Raw genomic sequence first — 24046 nt, forward strand, 5'->3', positions numbered from 1 at the left:
GCTTGCTCCCTCTCAGGCGGCTGTCATCGCCTTTAAGTCCACAAGCATCCATTAGTTAAAAAATAACCTATGTCCTGACAATAATTGCAGGAACACAGACTTCACAACAATGAGTCTAAGATGCTGGGGAGAATAATGATCATAAATACCTTTTTTCTGGGTGACTTACAGACTTGGCAAACACTGGGCTTGTGAAGATATGACCTTCCTTCTCCTTTAGTGAAATTATACCTATTATTGTTTCTGAAGAGTATAGTTTTATATAGTATTGCACCTGGGTCATACGCCCTTCCTTCTGCAAGTTCCCTGGGTCATTGGTTTCATTAAATGTTATCTTTGCTGTGAAGTTTCCCTCACAACAGCTCCTATCCCTTGGTCTAACCAAAAATCTTTTAGCCCAAACTCTGATCACAAGGTTTTCAGAGAGAACTTTTGTTTAAAGATTTATATACATAGCCTGAGTGGATGGTATACGAAAGCTGAAAAATTCCACTGCTACCCAGATCTTCATCTTCCGTCTGTTCTCTGCCTCACCCACATGGGCTGGAAGGCTGGGGAATGTTCTGGTTTCTGCCACCATGCTGCCTTAATGGACTTTCTTACAAACCTCAGAGTTGCTTAACTACCCTTGACATATTCTTAGCTATGAGCTAGCCCCTGGATTTTTCTGAAATGTATAGCTCACATATCCCTAGGCTTTCAAGTCCTTGAAACATAAAGTGCATGAAGGAGAAGGGTGCAGACTGAAACCCGGCACCTGGAATCTTTAGTAGTATTTCACACTCAACTAACAAGAAGACAGAGAAGTACCCAGAATACACAAAGGCACAGAAGTCTTCTTTGATCTAGTAAGAACTTCCTAGCTGGACAACACTTTGGAAAATAACTGAATTGCATTTTAATTCCAACTCTTCTCCATTTGAAAAAGGAGGACTCTGGGGCCCAGAGGGATTCAGACTTTCCCCCAGGTCACAAAGTCAGTGAAGAGCAAAGCAGTAAGTAGAAGCGAGCATCCAGTGCCCTTTCACTCCACCTCAGTGTTTGTTGGAAATAGTATATTTCTGTTTTGGCTTTCTTGATTTAGGTTTTGGCATAGTATAGCACGGTGTCGTAATCTTCCTCTCAGCTATAATACTCCCCCAGTCTTAAAAGCCATATAAGGAATTTGAATCTCTATCATACTTCCCAATTAGCTTTGACAAACTTGATGTCTTGCCAGCCAGTATCCTACATCACGCCCACTGACTCCAACAGGCAAATGATTCTATTAAGTATCTAGACTTAAGATCTCAGCAAAAAACAGCCATGTGTTCACACTTAATTACCATCTTCCCCAACATATTTATTTGACAATCTTAAAGAAAAACTGCACTTGCAGAGAGGACTGAGGATTTAAATTTTTAGCCTTTCTGCCGAAGAGCTGTCCATTAAACTTAATATTATCTCAAACCTGGTTCAAGTCTTACTGGAAATAGAAACACACATTTTTTTTTCAGATGGTTCCAAAAACACATTCTTGCATTTATTTCTAAAAATAAAATTTTAAGAACAAATGGTAGGAAAAAAAAACAATAAAGTGGGCTGCCTTTCTTTTTCTTTCCTTCATTATTTTTTTGCCCTTTTTTTCTCCTTATTTTTCTTTCTTAAATATACATTTTCTTGAAAGAAAAAAATGGGAGGGAAAAAAGTTCAGCTGCCAGGTGTACCTTATCACTAATTGGCTCAACATGCCAGCCAAGAAGCCAGCTAGCTACATTAACCTCCTGTCATCTTCCCAGTGTGCCTCTCGAAGAACTCTTCTGGGTGCCAATCGCTGTATACAGGCAGTCCTTCATTCTCGTGTCACTCCTGTAGAGATCTGATTTGCATGTGGTCATTCAAAGTCTCTTTTAAATGTTTTAAATGGCCAGAATCTCAATGGCTGTCAACTTTGCAAACAGTTTTAGCTTGGATTGTATTATACATCAGATGCTTTTACAAAGTTAAACAGACACTAAACCTGAAGAAATTTACAGCAGAAAAAGGAATTCCCTGGTCACTCAGAATAAACTTATAAAAGCTGATAGCCATAACATGCATAACCAAGACTTTCTTGGCTTAATTATTAGCCACCCACAAGACAAAATATCCCTATCAAAAAAAAAATGTTCTATTTTGGGAGTTATTTTCTGGAATGAAGAAGAATGAGTTGAACCGCCTCTGGCCATCTGTGTATGTTTTTTCACTTTCATAGCCTTTGCCGATTGGAATGCATTCTGGTATCTTGGCCTCTTTTGGGGAAAAACAAGCAATTAAGAAGCTTTCCAGAGACCCACAGTTGTATAGGAATGAATTGCAAACAGCGTTTATTCACTTATTTAAGAAATGAATATTATTGCTTACTATATACCAGTTTCTATGCTCGTATCCGAGAATACAACCGTGGGCCAGGTAGACAGGTTTGCTGTCTTCATGGAACTTACAGTCTAGAGAGAGAGTGAGCAAAAGCATTGCTTAATTAATTGCACAAACAGAAGAAAAATTGTCTGTCAAAGAAGTCTGGCCTCTTTTTTTTAAATAGTTCTCAAAAAATGGTAAATACGCTCTGACCTCCTCAACTAAGTCTTCTTGAAAAGATCACATTGCTTCAGACTTCTCTTTCATCAGTGAGAAGGAAGCACACAAGTTTCTCTAGCTGAGGTCTTTATCTCTGATTACAATAATTGTCTAAGAGTCCAAAAAAATGGTCTCAACCTTATGTAAAATCTCCAAAGAAGACAACCGCCCCCACCTCCGGTGGCAACACAGTTTGCTGTGTCTCAATTCCACAAGCATACTGGTACTCAATGAGCTGCGCCTTGCTTAGCAAGTTCTCATTGCCAGATCAAGTTTCTCTGCTAATCTGGGATTGAGGCCTTATAAGAAAAAAGCCCAGAATTGAAAAGTGGACTAGTTTATATACGTCAACATTCATTAGTCATAAAACAGTGAACTAACAACAAAAATATCTACCTTCCTGATGCATATTACAGTCTGATTGCACAAGTCTTGTTCTAAACACCAATAAAGGATACTCCAGTTTGCATCCTGCTAGAGATGTACAGCAAAAATTGTATATTACATTTTATAAGGAGACTTTATTCTTTATCCATATTTGAGGAGATTAACTGGAAACTTTGGCCAGTCAGCAGCCCACATTCACCTATAGAACCATTTGAAAATATTTTAATTTAAAAAAATTACACATTTTGGCTCCCCATGGTCTACATAGCATCATAAGCCCACTCCAGAGGATGCCTCCCCCTGAATAAACTGAAAAAATATTCTAAATAACTACCAGAAGACTCAAAGTATGGAATATAGATTCAAAAATTTTTAAGAAAATATTAGCACATTGAGTCCAACAATATATAAACATATAATGCACCATGATCATGTAGGGTCTATTCCAGGAGAGCAATGTTAGTTTAACATTTGAAAACCAATCAAATGTATTCACCATATTAATAGAATAAAGGAGAAAATCAATATGATCTTTTCAATAGATGGAGAAAAGGCATTTGACAAACTTCAACACTCATTTATGATTTAAAAAAGAATGCTCAGCAAACTAGGACTATTAGGGAACTTTCCTAAACTGATAATGGGCATCTACGCAAAACCTACAGCTAACATCATACTTAACGGTGAAAAATGAATTGTTATCACCTGAAATTGGTAACAGGCAAGGGTATACACTTTCACTGCTTCTGTTTAATATACTAGAGGTCTAAGCCATTGCAATAATGAGAAGAGGAGGGCAAAAGAAGAGAGAAGGGAAAAGAAATAGGAGGTAAAACTATATTTGCAGATAGAATTGTTTATGTAGAAAATCTCAGAGAATCTACAAAATAACTACTGGAACTTATAAATAAATTTAGCAAGACACATGGCTGACATTTTTTAAATCATGTATTCCAATAGACAAGGAGCAAACAATTCAAAAATGAAATTTTTTAAAATTCCACTTACAGTAACAACAACAAAAAAATCTAATCAAAGATATCCACACTGAAAACTACAAAGCATCACTAAGAGAAAGTTTAAAAAAACGTAAAATGGGAAAGACACACTGTATTCATAGATTGAAAGATTTGATATCATTAAAATGACAATTTTCCCCAAACTGATCTATAGTTTCAGTGCAACATTGATCAAAATTCCAGCAGACATTTTTTTTGTGGAAATTGGCAAGCTGATTCTAAAATGTATACGAAATGCAAAGGACCTAGACTCACCAAAGTCAAAGCACATTTTTAAAAGAAAGAACAAAGTTGGAAGATTTACCCAACTTACCTGATTTCAAAAATTTCTGTAAAGCTACAGTAATCAAAACAACGTGGTACTGGTAAAAAATAAATTTATAAATCTTGGAAGAGAATATAGAGTCCAGAAATAAACCTATACACATAAGGTCAAATTGATTTTTCACAAAGATGCCAAAGCAATTCAATGGGGAAAGGAAAATCTTTTCAACAAACGATGCTGGATACACTGTACAGAAAAAAAAAAAAATTAACATTGACTCTTACCTCACAGCATACACAAAAATAAACTCAAAATAAATCATAGACTTAAATTTGAAACATAAAGCTCTAAAATTTTCTACCAGAAGCATAGGAGAATTATGACCTTGTAGTAGGCAAACATTTCTTGGATAGAACACAAAAAGCGTGAACCATAAGAGAAAAAAAATGATAAATTGATGTTTGACAAAACTAAAATGTTTGTTATTTGAAAGTCACCACTAAGAAAACAAAACAGCAAGCCACAGACCTGTAGGAAATATTTGCCAAATATGTACCAGACAAGTGTTTGTATCCAGAATATATGAAGAATTCTTATCACTCAACAGCAAGAAGGCAAACAATCTAATTTTTTAAATAAGCAAAAAATATAAATAGATATTTTACCTAAATAGACTTACAGTTGGCCCATAAACATATGAAGAGATGCTCAAATCATTAGTCATATGGGAAGTGCAAATTAAAATCACAATGACATACTACTATACACCCAAAAGAATGGCTAATATGTGGGGCTGGCCCCGTGGCCGAGTGGTTAAGTTCGCGCGCTCCGCTGCAGGCGGCCCACTGTTTCGTTGGTTTGAATCCTGGGCGCAGACATGGCACTGCTCATCAAACCACGCTGAGGCAGCGTCCCACATACCACAACTAGAAGGACCCACAACGAAGAATATACAACTATGTACCGGGGGGGCTTTGGGGAGAAAAAGGAAAAAATAAAATCTTTAAAAAAAAAAAAAAGAATGGCTAATATGTATTTTTTAAACTGACAATACCAAGTGTCGGTGAGCATGTGGAGAACGGCTGTTGAGAATGTAAAATGCTACAACCATTTTGGAAAACAGTTTGACAATTGCTTAAAAAGTTCAGCATACGCTTACCATACCACCTAGCTAGCTCACTCCTAGGCTTTTACCCAAGAGAAATGAAAACATATCCACACTAAGACTTGTACACAAATGTACAAATAACAACCTTATTTGTAATAGTCAAAACCTAGAGACAGTTCAAACACATCTATCAGCAGGTAAATGGATAAACAATTTGTGGCATGTCCATGTAATGCAAAATTACTCAGTAATACAAAAAAAAACTATTGGTATGCGCAACAAATTGAAATTTCATGTGAATCTCAAAATTATGCTGAGTGAAAGAAGCATGGCAAAAAGGAATATATACTATATGATTCTATTATATGAAACTCTAAAAGATGTGAAATAATCTATAGCGACAGAAAGCATTTCAGTGGTTGCCTGTGGATCTTGGTGGAGGGAAGGACGGATTACAAAAGAGCTGGAGGAAAATTCAGGAAAAGAGAAATAATTGTTGACTTGATGATGGTGATGATTTCATGGGTGTATGCATTTGTCAAAACTGATAAAATAGTATAGTTTAAACCTGTACACAGTTCATTGTACTTCAATTACACCTCAATAAAGTTGTAAGATAAATTAATACACGTTGTCCAATTGCCCCGACTCCAAGTCAATGCAGGGGATTGCTGCCTTCGCTCCATATTTAGATGTATCTCACATAGTCCCTGCTCCTGAGTCCAATTCCCAAGTTTGATCACGTTAAACTGTAGAATAATAAAGTGTTGTTTTTGAAATGTGGAAAGAATGGAAGCATTAATTAGCACACAAAAACCATACGTGGTGGTTGAGAATAAGGATCACAGAGGGGCTGGCCCCGTGGCGGAGTGGTTAAGTTTGCGCGCTCAGCAGCAGGCGGCTCAGTGTTTCATTAGTTCGAATCCTGGGTGCGGACATGGCACTGCTCATCAAACCATGCTGAAGCAGCATCCCACATACCACAACTAGAAGGACCCACAACGAAGAATATACAACTATGTACCGGGGGGCTTTGGGGAGAAAAAGGGAAAAAAAATAAATAAAATATTAAAAAAAAAAAAAAAAAAGAATAAGGATCACAGAGTTAGACATACCCAAGTTTGAGTCTCAGTTCTCCCTCTTGGGATGTGACCTTGCATGAAACTAAATTTCCTACGGATCAGTTTCCTCTTCTGTAAAATGGAGATAATAATACTACCTACCCAATAAACTTATTTTGAAGATTCCGTAAGATAATGCACGTACAGCACATGCCTGGCCCAGATAGCTTCCTAATAAAACCCTGCTGTCACTCTCAAATGGGATCCTCAAATTCCTAATTCTTTAAAATACTCAGTCACGTTACTGCAAGGTTGATGACATTACCCAGATGAGCCTGCACAGCTAATTGATGGGAGTTCCAGGAGTCAATCATCGATCATATCTTCTTCCAATTTCCTTAATTACTGGGTGTGTTTTCATGCAGATTTTATTGCAGTAAGAGTATAAACTAGGCTCCCAGTCTTCTCTGTTCCTACCCACCTCCTCTTCTGCTTTGTTTTGGTTTTTTGGGGTTTTTTTCCTCCTCAAAGCCCCAGTGCATGGTTGTATATCCTAGTTGTAAGTCCTTCTAGTTCTTCTATGTGAGCAGCCGCAACAGCGTGGCAACTGACAGAGGGGTTGTGTGGTTCCACATCTGGGAAACGAAGCTGCACCACCAAACCGGTGAGCGCACCAAACTTTAACCACTAGGCCATCAGGGTTGGTCCCTCATCTTGTTTTTGTAGTCATATCAAAATCCTTTTATGAGGTTTTTAGGTCTAAAATACTGGATGTAGATGTTTGCCCAGGAAATCTGTTAACTCTGTGTTTATAGGTGGATTAACCTTTTCTACACCTTGTCCTTTGACGCTGTTAGTGATCTGTTCCAATTTGGAACTCCCTCCATCTGGTACATAGTTGGAAGTCAATAAATGTTAATACCTTTATTTCTCTAGTTCAGGATTTATGTTTATCAACATAGCACTGAAGGGCACATGATAACGTAGAAATCACATGGGACTATTGGGTTCAGAGATAATTCTGTGGGAGGTTCATGAGGGTTACACTGAAATACAAGTGTAGCAGATGCATCATTTTAATACTATAGCTGATTCTAATCCTAACTTGGTAGTAGTACTTGGTAGTAGTAGTCTATTTTTATCACTCCAAAGTAGAGTAGTTGTTCACTTCATTGACTGTAAAGAAGGGCCTAAGTAAATGGGTATCTACTATATGCCAGTCACTGTGCTAGAAGTTTCCTATACCATTTCTATAAATCCTCATAATAAACCACTTCTGTTTTACACGGGAGCTAACTGAGGCTTGACTTCCTTAACATTGCAGATGTAGTGTGGACTAATGAGGCCAGGATTTGAACCCACAAAGGATTTTAGCTACACAACCTATGTTCTGTACATTATACATATCACTTCTTAATGTTTGTGGGTGTAGAAAAGGTCACTTTCTAATTTATCTTCCAAATGGAGACACTTCTAAGAGTGATGTGGCAGAAGCTCTTTTAATAATTATACCAGGACAGAAGGCATGAACTAGGATTCTGCTGGGCAAACCGAGGTGGATGGTCACCTTAATCTGAGTTATCAACTGTTCAAGCAACATTTCAAAGCAAAGAGGTATCAAGCAAGGAGATGAGAAGAAAGTTTGTCACATGCTAAATGCTGGCCAAACAGGCTCTCTGCAAAGGAAGACAGACAGGACTCTAATTTTAGGGAAAAGATCTCAGGACACAATCTAGTTCCTCACTACTCACAGTGTGGTCTGCAGATCAGCAACAGCCCCAGGGAGCTCTGTTAAAAATACAGAATCTTGTGGCTGGCCCCGTGGCTGGATGGTTAAGTTCGCATACTCCTCTTTGACAGCCCAGGGTTTCGCCAGTTTGGATCCTGGGCGCAGACATAGCAGTGCTCATCAAGTCATGCTGAGGCAGCGTCCCCCACGGAACAACCAGAGGGCCCTACACCTAGAATATACAATTATGTACTGGGGGGCTTTTGGGAGAAGAAGAAGAAAACAAAAAGAAGAAGATTGGCAACAGATTGTCAGCTCAGGTGCCAATCTTAAAAAAAAAATACAGAATCTTGAGCCCCACCTCAGAGGCACTGAATCAGAATCTGCATTTTAAGAGGATAGCCTGACGATACAATACACATGAAAGTTTGAAAAGCACTGGTCTGTAGGTCTACAAACTTGCTTAACATCTGAGTATGTTAGGCAGCTTTAAAAAAAAAAGATTCCACGGGCCCGTTGCCCAGAGATCCTGCTTCTGTGGATTTTTTAGTGGACCGTGGAATCTACAATTTAAAATAGCTCACCATGAAATCCTTGGGGACGGCTAGTTTGGAAGCCCACTAATCTGGAGTATTCAACATCAAGGGCACCCAAGTTTTCATCAGAAATCATACAGAGAGTTAAAATGAAGGCAGCCTGAGATACTCTGAGATACACTATTTACATTTTTATCAAGAAATGTATCTATTTTCAGTCACAGAATCCTTTGAGAGTTAGATTCCATAATAGGGAAATATGTTAGCTAGGGGAATTTCAATGAAATGAGGCAAAGCATAATTTTCCAAAGAAGGCCTTCCAGCTCCTGGAGCAAACCCCACACGGCCATCAGTGTACCCAGACACAGACACAAACATAAAACGAGACCAAGAAGATGGCCGAACGCTGCTTCCCAGTGCATTCACTGCACTGCGACCATGATTACTTGGTCTTTGTGGAACATCTCTCCTCCCGCCTCATCTCCAGGCCCAGAGTTTGTGCACAGTCCATGTTTCCACGTCATTTCTCAGGGTACTGTCACACAACAGAAGCTAAGCCTGAATGATCACAAGCACCTTGCTGTGTGTTATACCCACTCTTCCGCCTACGTTTCTTTTTGGCAGTAAATTTGCTGCTAAACGTCTGATGGATCTCTAGTGAAGCAAAGTTCGAGCGTTAAGACTCAGTGACTAGACTGACTCTAAAAACCCAGATCTTAATCTGGGGGGAAAGAGATATAGCATCATATTCGTAAACAACGCCCAGAGTCAGGACAAACAGTCAAGGTCATGGACACAGGTGTTCACATTCAAACTCTGAAATTGGTCCCTACAGCTACCGACCTAAAGTCAATCCTTTTGAAGGAATACTGGAAATTACAGATCTCTCAGGTGCAGACTTCCCATTCTTTATATTCTCTGCCTTTTGACATAATATCGAATTACTTCTACTGCTTACTTTTTCAATATTTTTAATGAAATAAAAGGACAAAAAACACCCCAGAAATAATGATTCAACCATTGTTTAACATTTTGCCCGATTTGAAAGAATTTCCCGATAAGCATTGCTTTAGCTGCTTCTTACAAATTTCATATACTATATTTTTATTTTCTTTTAGTTTAAAATATTGTCTATTTTTTTATTTATTTCATCTATAAATTATTTAGAAGCATTTTGTTTAATGTCCAAAATGTTGGGGTTTTCTAGATATCTTACTGTTATTGAGTATAGTTTAATGCCATTATGATTAGAGAATATACTCTAGAATTTCGATCTGTTTTGAATTATTGAGGCTTCTTTTATTGCTCAACATGTGGTCGGTCTGTCTTGATGAACATACCACATACAATTGACAAGAATGTTTATTCTTCGGTATTGGGGCGTAATGTTTGATAAATATCAATTAGGTCAAGGTGGTTGATAGGCTTGTTTAGACCCTCTATATTTTCATTGACTTTTTTTTTTAAGATTTTATTTTTCCTTTTTCTCCCCAAAGCCTCCTGGTACATAGTTGTATATTTTTAGTTGTGCGTCCTTCTAGCTGTGGCATGTGGGATGCCACCTCAGCATGGCTTGACGAGGGGTGCCAGGTCCGCGCCCAGGATCCTAACCTGCAAAACCCTGGGCTGCCGAAGCAGAGCGTGCGAACCCAACCATTCAGCCACGGGGCTGGCCTTTTCATTGATTTTTTTTTGCATTGTTTTTCTATCAGTTGCTGAGGAGGGGTTTTTAATCTCCAACTATGATTTAGAGTCGTCTATCTCCTCTTCCTTCAGTCAATTTTTACTTCATATGTTTTGAAGCTCCAAAATGCATTTTACAACTTTTATTTTCCAAGATGGATATAAACAAGTAAGCTTTTTTTTTTTAAGAGTTGAGTCATGATTTTAGGTCTCCCAAAGCATTTTTCTTTTTTTTTTTTTTTTTTTGGTGAGACAGATTGGCCCTGAGCTAACATCTGTTGCCAATCTTCCTCTTTTTTTTTTCTCCCCTAAGCCTCAGTACACATTTGTATATCCTACTTGTAGGTCATTCTAGTTCTTTCATGTGGGACGCCACCACAGCATGGCCTGATGAACCGTCCAAGATGCCAACCTGCCAACCCCGGGCTGTCAAAGCAGAGCATGTGAACTTAACCACTTGACCACTGGGCCAGCCCCATATAATCAAGTATTCTTTCCAAAATGTTTAACCTGAATCTTATCAAGACTTTAGATCTGTCTAATTTCCTACCCTGAAGAGGAACAAATTAAACAAGATTATGAAGAAACAGACACATCCAGAATAAGGGACAGTCTACAAGAGGACTGGCCTGTTCTCTTCAAAATGTTAATGTCATAAAAAGAGATTGATTAGGAGTACCGTCCTACCTTATAAGACCTAGGAGATACATCGACTAAATGCAATGCCCTCTTTGAAATAGCTGATCATTTTTGCATAAACAACCAGGACTTGAGAGACATAGTGTTATAAATGCTCCACTTTGAATGTTAGAGAGGAAATAGAGCTAGATTACATCAGACTGAGTGCACAAAGATGATAAGTCTTGCTGAAGGCAAAGAGATCAACCCAATCCGAGAAAGAATCCTTCGGCACTTTCCCTGATAGGATCCCTGAAGCCAGGTCGACAGCATCAGAGTGCACTGGAACTTTGTGTGACGGTGCAGGAGGTAAAGAAAAGGGATTCTCACTGTGACCATTCATGCCATAGTTCTGTCTCCATTGGAAACCACCAACCGCCATAAAGGAAAGCAAAGTTGTTCACACAGGCTGCTTCTAGCTTGTTTTTTGCCGTGTGTATTGTGCTGGGCTACCCAGATCCTCACATCAGGAATGAAGGATTAGTTCCTCACCTGCTGGAAAGATTGTAAAATGACAGCTATCTATGGAGAGCCCTCCTTGGGAATTGCCTCAAAAGAAGAGAGTCATTGCACCCAAAGTCACAGCCCCTCCTAAGGTGGCCTATATTCAATGACTGGTCAACCTAGATAGAAATCTTGCTCCCTCACTTCAACTTGGTACAACTAAAGGACCAAGCCAACCTCAGAGCTTCCCAAGGGATTAGCTGAGCCCTTACTAGACGCAACCACAGCCAATCTCTCCCTCTGCCACATCCTTCTTGGTCCATATCTTGGACACTTGTTCATCCCAAAATAGTCTCTAGTACCCTTCCTGTGTGCTGATCTCCATCTCAGAGTTAGTTTCCTGGAGAAGCCAACCTGCAGCAAGGTGACATAGCCAACTACCTTTGGAGAGTCCATGATACTTTCATCAGTATTTCTATAGAAGCAGAATTTACTCAGATTTTGCAGGAGGAGAAATCAAGGCACCAAATTTCTGTGACTTGCTTAAGATTATCTGAGGTACCAATATTGTGTGAAGGCAGCGTGCCAAGACGTGCTTAAGAGCCACGTAAGTATGCTGCCAAGTTTTCATGTCTGTGTAAAATTTACTTTTGCTACAACAGAGTAAAACTCACCATTCCAGCAATGTGTGCCAGATGGAATAAGAGTCATGGGTTTGCAGAGTGGGGTACAGAGGAGGGAGTAACAGTTTAGAAAAAGTGTTGAGAAGCAGAGTATTCAAAGAAAGATAATGTGTTTACTGGAAATGCGATATACTCTTTTCGTGAGTATATAAGAGAAGGTGGGCGGGACAGTAAATCTACTGAAACAGCAACACCATGCTGAAGAGTGACAGTGACTATTGCAATAACTGTAGATGGCTTAGAGGTGTTGCAAAACATGGTTTTACAGTAGGAGTAGTTACGTTGATGTTTTTGCTGTCCAGTTTAATGTTTGTAGATATGCCATCAAAATGTCCAGGATTCAAAAGTCAGCACTGAATGCAAAAAAGGTGAGACCCCTGAGCTGGGGACTAGAACCCAGGACATCAGGCCCCCTCCATGAGTTTTATCTGCACCCACATGTTAAAATAGAAGAATAGATCGAATTTTTATTATCCCAAATTGAGAAGCTTCTGTGTTTCCTGAGAAAATTAAGCATTTTGGCCTTTGAAGCATGTTAACCATAGGATTGCTAATCAGAAGAAATTATAAAAGAGGGAGGAGGCATTTACATAAGAAGCAAAGCCAGCATTTTGATGTCCCTGGATCTGTTCAGCAGAAAGATGCGGCCCCATAGAGGAAATAAAAACACGGCTCTTCATTTTGACAGTGTCTACACTGCCTTTCTATTTTCTTTTCTCTTTAAGTTTGCTGGCGCATTCCCTGCCATGCACATTCCCTCCGGTGGAGCTACCAGTTCAGCAGCACAAAGCTTTCTTTGTTCCCCTAAAAGTGAGTATTGATAAGCCCAAAGGAATCAGATGAGACAGGTTTCTGGTTCTTTCAGGCATCAGTGAGGTCCAATTTTCAAAACGTCTGTGGCTGGGACTCCAGAGTCCCATATGAACTACTGTATTCTCTGACTTACTGGCAAATCTGCAACCGTTTCACCCAGGCTGAAGCCGAAAGTCTGCTCTCCAATATCAAGATTCATTGGGGTAATGATCCTAAATACATCACATAACGACACAGCCCTTTATTTCATGCAAGCCAGTGAAAAGTCACAACATTCACTTACAGGTCTTGCTTTAAAGATATTTAAAACAAAGGAAATACTTTAACTATGAAACCAAAAGTTGAGGAGAGTTTGAAACCTCTGCAACTTCTTATCTGCAGCACCTCCTGGTTCTTCTTCTCCGGACAAGCTGGTTATTTTCATTGATGCAGCTGGCAGTTCTGACTCTGCCTGGAGGGGAATGTAACCCAGAGCAGCCAACAAGAATTTGAAATTCTCTGGTTTTTGTCACTTGCTGTTAGAATCACTGCCTTTTCTAAATTTAAGATAGTGAATCATATTCAACAGTGACCTGACTGCAAAGCTTCATCAAATTTGTGCCGGGGGTGCAATCAACAACACATTGGATTGTAAAGGTCAACAATGTGAACATTTCAGAGCCTCCTCCTGGTTCCACGCTACAAAAGAAACTGACATTGTGAAGGAGGCTATATTTGTAGGACAGAATACAGATGTGTTCGCTTGCATTTTTTAGCTTCCTTTTCTAAGGCTCACAGTATAGTTTATGGATTCATAGCATATGCATATGTCAACTTGTGGCTCTAAAGGATTAATTTCACTTTATCCAATCTGTTGCTAAACCGCTTAGGGAATTCGTGGTTTAGTGCGATGGGCTGACATAGCACTAATTTAACTCAGAGTCTGTTTTTCATACTGTCACAATTTAACCATTACAGCATTATTTGTAGGAATTCAGATAAGGGTATTTAATGAAAGAAAAATGACAAAACATTCTTTAGCTCTCCTTGATTCTAGCGTATCTGTCACCCTTTATATCCAACAGGTCACTGAGATCTAAAGACCCTAATTCAGTCCAGCAGCTGACATCTCCCCCTCTTCCCACCACTGCTGCCTTGGTTCAGATCTCTTCAGCCTTCCCCAAGGTCCTCACAGTGACCTCCCACCTGGTCTTCCTTCTGCCAGAGTCTCTCTGCCCTGCAATCAGGATTCTTTCTAATCTGATCATGTCACTCCCTTCCTAAAATAAACTTCTTAGGTAAGCAACCTTTGCCTATAAGATAGAATAAGAAAAAAGTGTGCCATTGTGGAAGTGCAAAGAAGTTCCGGCTTCATAATGTTACATGAATGAATGAATTCACCACAGTCTACAGCCTTATCCTCAGATTCATAAGCTCGGAAATTCGACCAGTGGCTCAGCAGTGGACCCACATTAACTAATCCCACAAGATTCATGTAGGAACCAGAATTGTCAGCATATTTATTTTCATTGAAGCATATCTGCCAGACAAGCCCTAATCCTCACTTTGGCCTCAGCTGCATATTCCTTCCCCAGAAGCAGTTACGTGAATAGCCATTTTATAATAAGCTTCTTTATCGCCTTGGAGTTCGCTCAAAGAGAGTGACTTGTCTGGCCATTTGAGGCTTTAAGAGGATGATGATTCTGGCTGTGACCACCAGGCTGGTCCATGTCACTACAAGTACCTGCAGCAGGTACACGGAGCTCTTTCCCATGGCTCCACTTTCTTGGGCTTCTCTTTTCTGCAATCCAGACTGACCAGCCATTTTCTGTTGGCCAAAACAGAGGATGAGGTTCCCACATTCTGCACAGAATTCTTGCCATTTTCCTGAGACTCCATCTCCTGTGGAATTCTGGGAGAAATTCTGGAACTCTTCAATAACAAACTCACTGATGGACCCAACTGGTACTTGCTTTACTCGCTCAACAACTAAACACATTCCATCTATGTCTTCTCAGAGGACAGCTTTGTTTTCAAGTTCTTTGTGGTCTCTTCCTGTCATCCTTTAAAACCTGGCCCCAAACTGCCTCATTTCCAGCTATTCTCACATATACTGTTCTCATCAGCCACACCAAACTCTTCAGCCTTCTCTTTTCATGCTGGAGTAGTAGAATTCTTAGGCTGCAAGCAACAGAAACTGTTTCTGGCTAACTTAAGGAGAGAAGGGATTTACTAGGGGTATATGGAGCAGCTTACAGCATCAAAGGCCAAACTGAAAAACCAGGTTGCAGAAGGGACAGAGAGCCAGGCAGAGCTGAAGACCTAGACAGCTGGGCTGTCTCTTCACGGAGACACTACAAGGAAGAATCAGCTCCAGCCACTTTCTATCCTGCCCAAGATTCAAATACCCACAATCTACACTTCAGCTTAGGGAAGGCAGGGCACCTTACTAGTGGACCCCCAAGACAGTTCAGAAGAAGGCAGGGGCAATTACTCCAAAGAAATTCAGGATCCCTACACTAAATATCACAGTGATATGGGGGGCAAAGCTGACTGAGCGTAAATAAACTGTGGAACCCAAGTATGAAGCTGGACCTAATTCTCAGACATCAGAAATGCTCAAGTGCACAAGTAATTTCAAGGTCAAAAGAGGAAATGTCTAGAGAGGCAACACACGGTATAGAAAGGAAAAGGGAGAAATGAGAAGAAGGAAAAGAATGAAAGTTTTAGTAGATATAAGTGATTTATGGAAATCTGATATGGCTGTAAAAAAAGTATAAGAATGCATAACGTGTAAACACTTTATAATTAAAATTTTTAAGGATTGAGTGGATTTAAAAGAATAGAGGCTCGCGAAATTCAAGGAATTAATATTTGCTGCTGTGTTTCAAGTCCCAGCTCTTCATAAAGGGCTTCAAAACCCAAAATTCTGTCCTGGCTACTCTTCCAGCCACAAGTTCTTTGTGCTTCAGCAAAACTGCCCATTTTTTATTCTCTCAAATGCCAGCTCCCTCCCACCTCAGAGCCTTTGCATACATGGTTCCTTTTGCTAAAGTCTTCTTCACCTCCTGTGTGAGGGTTCTCCAGAGAAACAGAACCAATAGGAGATATATCTATATCTGTATCTAATCTATATCTGTATCTATGTCTATCTATCTAGATTTATTTTAAGGAATTGGCTTACTTGCTTGTGGGGGCTGGCAAGACCAAAACCCAAGGGCAGGTCAGCAGGCTGGAAACTTGGGCAAGAGTTGATGTTGTGGTCTTGAGTCCAAAGGCTGGAAAACTCAGGCAGAATTTTAATTCCTTCCTCTTCGGGGAACTTCAGTCTTTGCTTTTAAGGCCTTCAATTGATTGGATGAGGCCCACCCGTGTTATGGAGGGTAATCTACTTGAATCAAAGTCTACTGATTTAAAAGTTAATCACATCTGAAGAAACACTTCATGGTATCATCCAATCTGGTGTTTGACCTAACAACTGAGCAGAATAGCCTAGCCAAGTTGAGACATAAATGGAACCATCATACTTCCTCCTCCTATTGGCCTACTCACACACATTTCCACCAGACTTTATTAATGCCACCTCCTTCATGTCTCAGCTCAAACTTCAGTCCCCCATGGAAGACTTCTCTGACCCCTTCTTACAAGGACACTCTTAGAGCACTCTGGATCTTTCTCAGCATGTCCCACAGCCAGTGGTTAATATGTATGTGTGTGTGTGTTTGTATAAAATTGTGTAACTGCTTTACTACCACCCATCTCCTCCGCTGAAATGTAAGCCCCATGAGGTTAGACTGTTTTCCTTATCACCCTGCTCCCAGCACCAAGCACAGTGCCTGCACATTATAGGCACTCAGTTCATTTTTATTGAGAATTAATGTAGGAATTGTATTGAGGTTTGTGATCATAGACATTTGTAGACTTTCAATGGTTAAAACAGCCACAGACATCAGCAGAAGCCTTTGCTCACTCCCTAACTTTATCCCAACTTCCTACAAGGAGCATCATATAAAACGTTTTTTCAGAGGTTTAATACAAAGTGCCTCATGGGACTGCGCCCAACCTGACAAGTAAATATGGTCTCTTCCTCTTTCTTTTTCTTCCTAATCCCAAGGATAGTCAAGTTAAGAAGGGCCATTTTGGATACAAAGAAACTCCTTCTAGTGCTGAGCAGGCGCCACTGGGTTCTGCAGGCAGAGATTCTGTGACAGATTGAAGCTCTCAAGAAAACATCTTCACACATGTGGAATGGAGAATGCTGTTACCCTGGGAATCATCTAAATACATATAGTTTTTCATGAATAATGGATTTGTTAAGCATACTTGGAACATTCTCCATTATTAAATAGCTATGAATAACTGCAATATTCATAAATTACGATATATTAGCAGACTAAGCAGAAACACAGCAGTCAAATTAATTCCTTAAGCCCTTTCAGAGCTCTTATCTTATAGGTTGAAACCCAGGAAAACTGAATTGATATATCCATAAATGTAAATCAAAAATCGTAATAAGGTGCCCTCCTAAACAAAATACCGGCAGCTTTCTTTTTCTCAGGATGATTTAGTTTGATAAGGCAAGAAAACACTATGAAAAAGAAATGAACAAGCAAATATGGATATATCATATAGCTGGAAAAATCTCTTATCCCTTTTTATGTCCACATATTGGTTTCTACATATCCCCACCACTCATCCTTGACTGTCTCAAGATAAGCTTTTCCAGCCTCTCCATTTTTTCCTGCTGTTTTTACCCCACTTTTCCTTTCCATTTTTAGATAGTGAGAAGGCAAGATAAATAAATCTAGACAATATATTGCTTTTATGCTATAATTGAAAGAGTACATCTGAAAACTTATTTTGGATATTGCCTTCAATACTAAAATGCTTAATATGCACTATAACAGTCATTTGAAAACACAGGTACACCAGACACAGATGAGGCAATGAGCAGATGTATGTACAGACATGGATGGTGGGGTACTTTTTCAACATGAGATGCTAAAGAAATAAAAGGTTCTCTTTGTGCTTATAATCCACCTGGAGTGGGGTAGGGTGGGGACTGGGCAGCATCAGTGATCACACTGGAGATGCTGGAGGTCCAAGCAGTATATGAGAATATTCTTCACTGTGTACACAGATTGATTCTAAACTCAAGAACGTCTAGGTCAGCGGAACTGGACATGACAAGGTCTCTGGGGAAAAATGACCAGTCAAATCTAAGGGAATTTTTAGACTTGGAAGTCAGAAGAGAGCTAGAGATGAGAGTGCAGAGCTGGAAGGAGGGAATACCCAGACAAAGCACGAGGTCATGAATAAGGGCAACTGACACGAGGGCTGGTCCTTACACACCTGGCTGCAGAGGGGGAAAAAAAACATTGCTTGGAGGATCAGAGAGATAAGTATAAAAAATTCAGATGTGGAGGGTCTTGACTGCCACGGGTTTAGATGAGGTCTAATGAGCAACAGCAAATCTGCCCAGGGAGTCATGGAAACCACTGCCAGGGAAGTCAATGGTGAATCAATCAAAGATCCTTTACTCTGTCTCTTACTACTTTTTGACTCAGGAAAAAAGCTTGAGAAGTAGCCACTGGCTTGGGACCACAGTGAGCCAATTAAAAAATGAGTTTTACCAGAATCTGTGGAGGACAGGCTGCAGCCTGGAGAACTCGGATGTGGTCTGGTAAAACAAATATTTACCAGTAAATTATTTGTGCTTACTTTCAAGGGCAATTATGCATGCTTTCAAGGGATTCCGATTGTCTTCATTTGGTACATGATGGTGATGAACTGTATCTAAAGATTTACCCAAGTGATTTCTAAACACAAGAATGTCAAGTGAACAGCCGTTTTAAAGAAACGGCTCACACTGGAGAAGTTGCATGGCACCATGGGTTTGAACGTTCCTTCAAGAGCCTTCAGAACAATAAACCATGATGGTCTAATGCAAACCAGAAATTCACAAGCGCAGGCTTTCTATAGTTTACACACACTCCATTCCCAGCTGGAAAACTAGCATTTCAAAAGTCAGAGTGGATACTTCCGGTCAGAAAAGCCTCAGTTCTGAACAGCAAAAGAAAGAGAGGAGGGCAGGAAAATGACATTGCTAAAGACAATTAAAGGAATTGGACAAGGCAGCATGGATAAAAAAGAATTGATGTTTAAGTTCCCCTTGCCCGGATGTGAAAATCATATTTCTTTCATTAAATTTTGGATTAGAAAGATGAGTAAGCAGCAAAGCACTGCTAGAGCTAAATTTTGAATTTACTTGTCTAGCTTAGTTCACTCCTAAAGAGGTTGAAATATACAAAAAGACAGGCATTATTTTTTTTCCCATAGAATCATCAACCTAGACAGATTACTTGCTTTATCAAGAGAAAAATCAAATTTTATTTCCCAAAAGGATGATAGATACTGTTTCAATCATTAGTATGTTGGTAAGAGGGCTACTTCAGGTACTTTGAGTATGTTTCCATGCAGACTACATGCATATTTAATTACAACTGATACGGAATGTTCACTCGATGGGATGCACGTGCCGTGTATATTCTAATCCTCCCAACCACCCAGTGAGGGTAGTTCTATTATTATCTCTACATTTCACAAAATGAGACACTGAAGCAACTTTGTCAAGGATAACCCCTGGACAGGGGAAGAGCTGGAATTTGAATGCAGACAGTGTAATTCTCTTCCTAACCACTGTGAGAAGTGTCTTTGAGAGAGTGTTTCAAAATACCTTCTGTATATAATACTAATGAAAGCATTATTTTCCAATTCACAAATAGAAATTGCTATACCAACTAGCAAGCAGAGTGTCAAAAAAGTTTTGACTAATTACGCACTATGAATTCAATGTAGTTACTCCAAAGACTTGAAATAAGTTGAAAGTTCAAGACGAGTCCATATGACCAATTGTTACATTGTTCATCTCCTGAATGAAATAATTGCCCATATATCCCAAAGTTTATTTTTAAATTATCTGCTGATACGTTAGGGCTGACCTCATGTAGATCACTTAAGGAAATGTGAGCACGTCTTGGTCACAGCAATGGCTGGCCAGCCTTCTCTCCACTTTCACCTCGATCTCCTCTAAAGTCCTTTGCTTCAATCAGACAAAAAGTTTTAACAGGAGGTCACGCCAATTGTCACTCTTTTTTTAATGACTAAATGTTCGCCAATGTCAAAAACTGGGAAGAACAATTAAATATTTATTAGCTAGGATTCTGTTTATATTTCTTTTACCAATTACTGAAAGGAGTTCTATCTTTTAAATGCACCAACATGTGTGAATTTTCAAACTTGTCAGTAGATTCCTTTTCATAGTAGGTACCTAAACTCAGGTAACACCTTCAAGCATCAGCTGATATGATCGAATTACTGATTTTTCCTGCACTGTCAACTTATTTTCACAACAAAATAATAAATAGTTCTGGTGTGAAATTATCTGAGTTTACTAACTGCTTCTCTGCTTTTTGAAATGAGTTTCTATAACAATGCAAACTAAAAGTGTAGGAGTTATAATCCTTTTAAAAGTGAGAGAGGCTCTATATCAACTTGAATGTTTCAGCTAATATTTCAGGACTTTCCTAGACAGGCACTCTAGCCAACAGAAATCTCCTCCATTGCTGACAAAAACTTCATCCTGTCAGAGACAATCAGGCCTAGAATGGGAGAAAAATATTGTTCTTTGGGAAATAAAATTCTCAGTATTCTCCATGTGGGGAAAGAAGCCCATTTCTATGTTTAGAATTCAGTGAAAGCAGATGAGCGCAAAGCTTGTCAATCGATCAAAATGCCAAAATCCATCATTTTAGACATACAAAAGAGTACACATCACTGTGAGCTTCCTGGCTTTACAGGGCCCAGCAGGGGCTGATTGATCTTGGTCCAGAGAATTAACAATGATGTAAATGTAAATATTCCTGTAAATCAGCAGTAAATGGAATTAAGTTTTCTCCCTGCAGCCAAGATTCGTCCTTTTTTCCAAGGCTCTACAACAATCTTAGAACAAAACTGCAATTCATACTTAGATTTCCCCTCTCTAAATGAACTTAACAAAATAATTGTGTATACCCTGCCTTAAGCAAGCTAATACGTAAAAAAATTTGTTTAGGGGATATTTATTTTAGGGATGAATTTTACAGTGCACGAAGTACCTCTAACTTACATTTTTAAAATTCTATATAAGTTATAACAACAAGTTTGCCTGATCTGACAATGCATCCCCTCCAACTCTTAGAAAATTAGAAATTCTAAAATACAACCAAAACATTTTAATATATGGCTGATCTCAAAAGGGAATTATACAAATGAAGTTACTCAACACTAGAGCGGTATGCTTACAGGCTGAGGGCCTCCGTGGCCCTGGCGGTCTTGTGGCCAGGACTGGAGTTTCAGTGTCCACCCAAAAACATAAGGCATTTTTCTGGATGCCAGGGAAAGGTAGAGTCTACTGAATCGTGCGCAACCACAAGGACTCTAGAAAGGCAGCCTCTCACCAGGGCAGTAGTGGGACATCTACAGGGGTTCTAGGAAAAGAAGAAACTTCATGTGAGAAGAAGGAAAAATCCCAAACTTGTGACGTAGGTGGATGTGGGGGTCAAATTTACACTATCTGTGTGATAAAGGAATAACAAGCTGAGAAATTAACATAAAAACAGGCCCTGGACCCTTGAAAACCTAGGGATTCCAGTAGAAACAAATATAAAATACCCTGTAGAGAAAGGTCCATAACCAAGAGCACGGAAAGCCCATGTAAAAACATCCCATTGAAGATGAGCTCACAATGAACAACACAACCAACATTTGGAAATTATTTGAAATGAGGGAAAACCAACAGACATGACAAACAGAGTCAATTAGGAAACTTAGAGCTACATAATAGAAGAGAGAACAATCTGAAAAAGACTTAAAAGGGAATGACATCACCATTATGGCGACTTAGGTCATTCCTGACTTCACTCCCCCTCACAAGAACTGATAACTATTCATGAACGAGACACCACTGAGAGAATCCCAGAACACGAGGGTGAAGCTGAAGCACCCCCTGCACCACTCAAAGAGAAATAAACTAACAGCATTAAAATGACTACAAAACGCAATAAAATTAGAAACCAACATGTAAAAGAAAAGTGAAAATATGCATTTGGAAATTTTAGAACATACTTCTAATTCATTCATAATCATGCTGGAAATTTTAATACTTAGAACTGAATAACAATGAAAACATAACATAAATCTGTGAGGAGCATCCTAAGTATTCTTTAAAAGGAAATGTGCATGCTTTTACATATCTATGTCAGGAAAGAAAAAACAGAACAGTTACAAGGCCAGCAACTCAGGAAGTGTGAAGAAAACAACGAACGTCCAGGAAATACTAAACATAAAAGTAGAACTTAATAGAAGAGAAAACAAAGAAATATTAGAATTGATCAGTAAAACAAAAAACTGATTCTTTGGGGGGAAAAACACACAAAGGAAACACAAATCTGTAGAAGATTGATCAAGGAAAAAAGAAAAAAGATTAGGAATCAAAATCGATATAACTATAGATAGAATGAAGTTTTTTTTAAGTATATGAGAATATCGTGTAAAACTTTATACGAATAAAATTTAAATGAAAACGCTAGAAAAACATAAATTACCAATATTGACTAACAAAAACATGGAAAACCAGCATAACTCTATGTAAAGTTTAAAAGTGTCCATAGTTAAAAACATAGCTACAAAAAAAAAATTCTTCTAACGTTTCAGAAGCAACCTTTCCCAAATCTTCAAATTGCAGATAATTCACATTTTATATAAATGATTCAGAATTTAGAAAAAGAGAAAAAGATCAATTACTCATTTTATGAAGTTAGTAGAACCTTAATACTAAAAGTAGCTGAGTAATATATGGAAAAAAACAAGCAAACAAACAACACTGACTAATCTCACTAATGTGATAGACATAAAAATCCTAAGTAAAATACTGGAAAACTAAATCCAGTAGCATATGGGTATGTATGTGTGTGTTTAAATTATGACCAAGTTAGGTATATTCCAGATATGGAAGGATAATTCAATTATTGGTAATCTATTAATGTAACTCACACCTGCTAATAGATTAAAGAAGAAAAATCATAAAATCATCCCAATACATGCCAAAAAAGAAGACATTCAATAAATTTTGACATTGATTCATGATTAAAAAGAGAAACATACTCTTACCAAACTAGAAATAGAAGGAAATAATCTTAATCTAATAAATGGTGCTTCATTATAGTGAACACCATTCTTAATTGTGAAATATGAGAAGCAATTTATTTATGATTGGGAACAAGATAAGGATGTCTGTTATTACCCTTTCTGCTCATCATAATACTGGTGGTTCTAACCAGTGCAAAAAGGTAAGAAAAATAAATAATAAATAAGGATTAGAAAGAAAAAAATAAAATTATCATTATTTTCCAACACCTTAGTTATACAGATAAATATCAGAAAACAGACAAATAATTGGAACTTAAGCAAGTTTGGCAAAGTTGCTAATAAAAAAATAATACATAAATATTGGTTAAAATCGTATTTACAAACAACCACCAAGGAGAAAATCTTTTTAAAAAGATCCACTCACAGAAGCAACAAAAGGATTAAGTAATAGGGAATATAGGTAACATAAGACGTTCAAGATTTTTGGAGAAAATTTTAACATGTTATCAAATATTAAAAAAACTAAATAATGGAGAAACATAAAATGGTAATGGATGACAGACTCAACATCATTAAGGTATCATTTCTTCCCATATTGATCTATATGTTTTAATGCAATTCCTATCAAATTGCCACAGAGTGTTTTGCAGAATTTCACAAGTTGATGAAAGTCATGTAGAGAAGATAAGGGCCAAGAATGGTCACAACCATCTGAAGACAAAGGAGTCATGCAGGGATTAAAACAAAGTTATAGTGACTTTAAGAAAATGTATTTGTCCAAAGAAAGAGAAAATAGACCAATGGAATAGAAGAGAAAGCTCAGGGAAAAAAAGACATGTACGTAAGGGATCATTGTAAGTCCGCGGAAAAGGATGGAC

General features: G+C 38.6%; 1 long non-coding RNA gene across 4 annotated transcripts in view; it reads right to left on the reverse strand.

The window, feature by feature from the left end:
• The window catches only part of LOC103548405 (uncharacterized), a 74390-nt gene that overhangs the window by 6872 nt on the left and 43472 nt on the right, over positions 1-24046 (reverse strand). For 3 of the 4 annotated variants that reach the window (XR_011526583.1, XR_544241.2, XR_011526584.1), the window contains one exon: positions 2383-2465. This is a non-coding gene — a long non-coding RNA (uncharacterized lncRNA). The remainder of the gene's footprint in view (positions 1-2382; positions 2466-24046) is intronic. The other variant, XR_011526585.1, reaches the window with a different exon arrangement.

The sequence above is a fragment of the Equus przewalskii genome, chromosome 14 (assembly GCF_037783145.1).
Source record: "Equus przewalskii isolate Varuska chromosome 14, EquPr2, whole genome shotgun sequence".
Lineage (NCBI taxonomy): Eukaryota > Metazoa > Chordata > Mammalia > Perissodactyla > Equidae > Equus > Equus przewalskii.